This window comes from Mus pahari, chromosome 16, assembly GCF_900095145.1.
Source record: "Mus pahari chromosome 16, PAHARI_EIJ_v1.1, whole genome shotgun sequence".
Classification (NCBI taxonomy): Eukaryota; Metazoa; Chordata; class Mammalia; order Rodentia; family Muridae; genus Mus; species Mus pahari.
The window spans coordinates 19,888,846-19,894,159 of record NC_034605.1 but is presented as its reverse complement, the minus strand read 5'-3'; the positions used below and the strand labels follow the sequence as shown (position 1 = coordinate 19,894,159).

General features: G+C 44.8%; 1 long non-coding RNA gene across 1 annotated transcript in view; it reads left to right on the top strand.

Moving 5' to 3' along the window:
- Nucleotides 1-1,318: 1,318 nt before the first annotated feature.
- The window catches only part of LOC115065616, a 39,391-nt gene continuing 35,395 nt past the window's right edge, over nt 1,319-5,314 (top strand). Inside the window, exon 1 of the long non-coding RNA XR_003845393.1 lies at nt 1,319-1,368. This is a non-coding gene — a long non-coding RNA (uncharacterized LOC115065616). The remainder of the gene's footprint in view (nt 1,369-5,314) is intronic.

The window sequence follows — 5,314 nt, the reverse complement described above, 5'->3', positions numbered from 1 at the left end:
AAGCTATGGGAAAATAAGAACTTTTTAGCACTGTAAGGTTGGCAGGAGGGTACTTCTGTGTCATCTGGAAGTGGGAATTGACACAGCTTTAAGAGGAATTCTTTAACTAGGTCCTCACAAGTTCTACTGCAGCTCGAAGGAATTCTGATCGGGAGATTTGTGAGGATGGTGCTTGTTAGCCTGTGGACAGTCATTGGAAGGGATACTTGAAGGGGACATGACAGATACCATGAGGGAAGGAAGACACTCATTATTAGATGTCCAGTCTCATCAGAAATAAAAGAAGAATGGAGCGATGGCAGCACGGAGGAATAGCATGTGCAAAGAAATGCCCAAAGGCACAGCGACTGCACAGGCTTATTAGGGTTACAAAACGCCTTATCAACTAGGTACCCTCTTGTTATGAGGAGAGGGGAAACCAGGAAAACCAGAATCTAAGCAAGCAGGATTGTTGATGTTTAATACAGAAGTCTTCTCAAAAATAATAGTGTTTCTTTACCAACCTGGACTCAGGCAAGGACACAGAGTAAGAACTGCCAACTAGACAATGAGTCATGATTAGGAACCTGAGGAGTTTCCTACATCCATTGGCTGAGATTATCTATCACCTCTCCTCAGTCAAGGGCATCACACTTAGAGCTTGGCCTCCAGAGCCAGTTGACTGGGTTGTCCCTGCCACTTCTCATCAGTGTTACCCCAGAAAACGTAAGCAATCCCTCTCTTCGTCCATCTCCCCAACTGGGGGACAGAAAAGCTCTTTAACCCGGTTACGAGAGCAGGTTTACCTAAAGCATGCCAGCATGCAGCACATAGTACGTCTGGCTGTACTTGCCACTGGTTCCTTTCGTATACTCTCTTTGTTGTATTGGGTCAGCTGATCACCACACCTTTCTTACTCCTGAGCATCTCCCTGTCTTAGCTGTCAATTGTTAACTCTCTGCAGGTGCAATTCCTACTGACTTAATCATTACCTCACCTTTCCAGCGAGCTTTGGCATCAGAGGACGTCTTGGTGCATCGGTGTAGGCCAGAAATGGGGAGCATTCTTTGTCTTTAAAAAAAATAATAATAATTGCTAAAAGTTGCATGGTGATAGCAAGAAGGACAGGTCAGGTGGGACTTCCTGAGACAGTGACTTCGAGGTACTTCCTGTGACCCAACTGTAACTAAGGGAAAGGTGACTTACAGATAATGTGAATAGACTATGACCTTGCCCGCTGGGACAGCGTTCCAAACAGGTCATGTCCTCTTTTCCTGGCTAAGTCCAGAGTCCTGTGCAGAAAGGGAGAGATCATTGTATGAGGACATCTGCATGCACACTCACCTGCTGGAGGCTGGGCTTTTGGCCAGGAGCATGTTCTTTCTCCTGGTAAGTGGTGTTGGCTTTCCCTCACTCTTCCATAATAATAGCAACATTTGACATTATTAGCTTTTTCTGCCTTTATCTCCATGAGAAGAGACACAAGAAAGGTGGGCGGGGGTGTTTGTTTAGAAGAGATAGACCCCATATTCGATTAATCTTTGTATACAAGTTTGCAGAAGGGCACTTCTCTTAAGGTAGGCACGTGACAGTATCATGCTTACTTCGTGCACATGCAGGAACGTCCATGGAGGTGTGTGTTGGGCAGCTGGGTGAAAACCGTGATTCTCTTATGGGTCACTCATGGGTTTCTTCTTTGTGCCCATCTCCAGGTGTACAAAAATGTCATCTCTGACTTACTTCGTAAAAAGCCTGTTGTCTATATGCTTGAAAACATTAAGTCAAAGTTAGTTGACAGGAAGGTTCAAATCCAACTAACTTCCTCCAACTACCTTCGTCATCAACCAATGTCGGATACTTAAATGGATGGTGCAGCTCCAGAGCTAAGACCTTGAAGTAAAAATAGCAAAGCGAGTCTCTTTGCTTGCCATAGTTAAAACGGAACAAATTACTGGGCACAGTTTCAAGGATCCTAGAGAAAAAGTCTCAGTGAGGAGGGGGGCACAGTGGCAAAGACACTGACATAAAGCTACAGCTTGGGAAAATGCCAGGGTCCACTCAGAATCCACCGGGCATTTATCTGGCAATGAAGAGTGACTGTGAAGGCCAAGTTTCAGTTTTGCCACTCAATTAGTAATGGAAGCGTTCTCCTAATAAGTTCAGGTCATTTGCACTTCTCTTGTAACTACTTGTCCAGTGAAACTGCCATGCTTGGGAGAGCCAGAAACCAGAATCCAGGAGCGGGGGCTGGCATTTCCCTTATCAAGCTTTTGACACAAATATTTACACTGAATTTTTTTACTTCCATTATTCTGAAAAAAAAAAAAGGATTTTGTAGTTTTTTTTTCCTGACATATGCCAAAGCAGGTTTTTAAATTTTGCAAGTATGCAAATAGCAAATGGAATAAGAAATTCATGCAGATGCTTTCCCAGATTTTCAAATGCAGAACATCATGTTATGCTGGTTCCAGAAGTTATAATTGCACTTAAAAGTCCTGCCTTGGTGTGGCATTTGGGGACTTTAGGGACTCTGCACACTAATTCATGTCTGACTTTTACAGCTTTGTAATCAGCCCTATTCATAAGAACCAGCTTATAAAAAACACATTTCTTCTCTGGAAGGCAATGCAGTGATTAATGAGGGCTTCAAGAGCCTCTGGGTGCTCTAGAGCCCAGTGGATAGGTGGTACTCTGGCCATGCCCAGAAACTTCTGCCAATCTTCAGCTCCCATATTACTTTCAGAGAGCTCTTTCTGGTTGATTATGTGAAGAAGACAGTGTCTCCTTTGGGGCAGGACACATTGTGTAGTACCCCCTCTCCCCTTCTCTCCCTGGGATCTTTTAGTAATCTATCCCAAGTGGCAAACTTTCAGGAATGCCTCCTTTAGAAGTCTTACAAAGTGTGTAAGCTTGTATCATTCCTGTCTTCTGAGGAATAAAGGAAAGAGCTCTTTATAGAACTGGAAACGTTTCCTTTCAAACAAAGGCAATGAAGTACTCCCCAGGGCTGGGCCAACACAATTCATTCCTCTGCCTCCTGAGACCCAAATGGTGAAAGACAAGAGTGTCTTCCCTTCAAACAGTTCCAAGAGCCTAGGTCTGGAAGGACATTCCATCCAGAATGTCTGCACACACTGGACAGACAGTAGCTCCAGCTCCTGTGTCATGCTGTTTAATCTAGGACATCTGGCCACCCTATGTGGGAGCCTGTCTTCTGCGTGCCCTCCAGTGCAAGGAGGACATGTTCTGTGTCGGGGAGTGCTGGCTGCCATGGAAATGAAGCCAATTAGAAAAGACAATAGTGGCAGAGTTGGCTCATGGCTAGGTCTTGCACTGGAAAGTAATTATAGGCAGCCAAATTACCTTCCGTCTATGTAAAATAATTATTTAATTAATTAAATTTTTTACACTCCATATTTTATTCCCCCATCCACCCTCCAACTGTTAAGCATCCCATACCTCCTCCCCAACCCCCTGTCTCCACATGGATGTTCCCACCACCCACACCCACCCCACCTGACCTCTAAGCTCCCTGGGTCCTCCAGTCTTTTGAGGGTTAGATACATCATCTCTGAATGAGCACAGACCAGGAAGTCCTCTATTGTATGTGTGTTGGGGGCCTCATATCAGCTGGTGTACACTGTCTGTTTGGTGGTCTAGTGTTTGAGAGATCTTGGGGGTCCAGATTAATTGAGACTGCTGGTCCTCCTGCAGGATCACCCTTCTCCTCAGCTTCTTTCAGCCTTCCCTAATTCAACAACAGGGGTCAGCCACTTCTGTCCATTGGTTAGGTGCAAACATCTGCATCTGACTCTTTAAGCTGCTTGCTGGGTCTTTGGAAGGGCAGTCATGCTAGGTCCCTTTTTGTGAGTACTCCATAGCCTCAGTAATAGTGTCAGGCCTTGGGACCTCCCCTTGAGCTGGATCCCACTTTGGGCCTGTCTCTGGACCTTCTTTTCCTCAGGTTCCTCTCCATTTCCATCCATTTAATTCTTTCAGACAGGAACAATTATGGGTCAGAATTGTGACTGTGGGACGGCAACCACATCCCTCACTTGATATCGTGTCTTCCTACAGGAGGTGGGCTCTCTAAGTTCCCTCTCCCTATGGTTGAGGCATTTCATCTAAGGTCCCTCCCTTAGAGTCCTGAGAGTCTCTCACCTCCTAGGTCTCTGGTGCATTCTGGAGGGTCCCCAACCTCCTGCCTCCTGAGGCTGCCTGTTTCCATTCTTTCTGCTGGCCCTCAGGTCTTCAGTCCTCTTCCCTCACCCAATAGCAGGTCAGGTTCTCTTCTCCCTCCATTCCCTCTCCATCTGCTTTCCCTCTCACGGTTCTTCCCTCTTTCCCCACTTGTGATTGCTTTCTTCTCTCTCTCAAGTGGGACTGAGGCATCCTCACTTGGGCACTTCAGCTTGTGGACCTTTTTGAGTTCTGTCGACAGTATCTTGGGTATGCTATACCTTCCCCACCCCCTTTGGCTAATATCCACTTATTAGTGAGTACATACCATACATGTCCTTTTGGGTCTGAATTACCTCACTCAGGGTGATATTTTCTAGTTCCATCCATTTACCTGCAAAACTCAGGATGTCCTCATTCTGAACAGCTGAGTAGTATTCCATTGTGTAAATGAACCACATGTTCTGTGCCCATTCTTCTGTCATGGGACATTTGGGTTGTTTCCAGCTTCTGGCTATCACAAATAAGGCCACTATGAACATAGTGGAACATGTGCTCCTGTGGTTTGGTGGGGCATCTTTTGGGTATATTCCCAAGAGCAGTATAGCTGGGTCTTCAGATAGATCTATTTCCGTTTTGCTAAGTAACCTACAGATTGATGTTCAGAGTGGTTGTTCCATTTCCCACCAGCAACAGATGAGTGTTCATCTTTCTCTACATCCTCTCCAACATGTGTTGTCACCTGAGGTTTTGATCTGAGCCATTCTGAGTAGTGTAAGATAGAATCTCAGGGTTGTTTCAATTTGCATTTCTCTGATCACTAAGGACTTTGAACATTTCTTTAGGTGCTTCTCAGCCATTCCTCAGTTGTGAGTTCTCGGTTTAATTCTATACCTCATTTTTGATTGTTTTTTTGTTTGTTTGTTTGTTTGTTTGTTTTTTGGTGATTAACTTTTTGAGTTCTTCATATATTTTGGATATTGGCCCTTTATTAGATGTGGGGTTAGTGATTTTTTTTTCCAACCTGTAGATTGCCGATTTGTTTTATTGACTATGTCCTTTGCTTTACAGAAGCTTTCCAGTTTCATGAGGTCCCATTTATCACTTCTTGATTGTAGAGCATGAGCCATTGGAGTTCTGTTTAGGAAATTTCCCC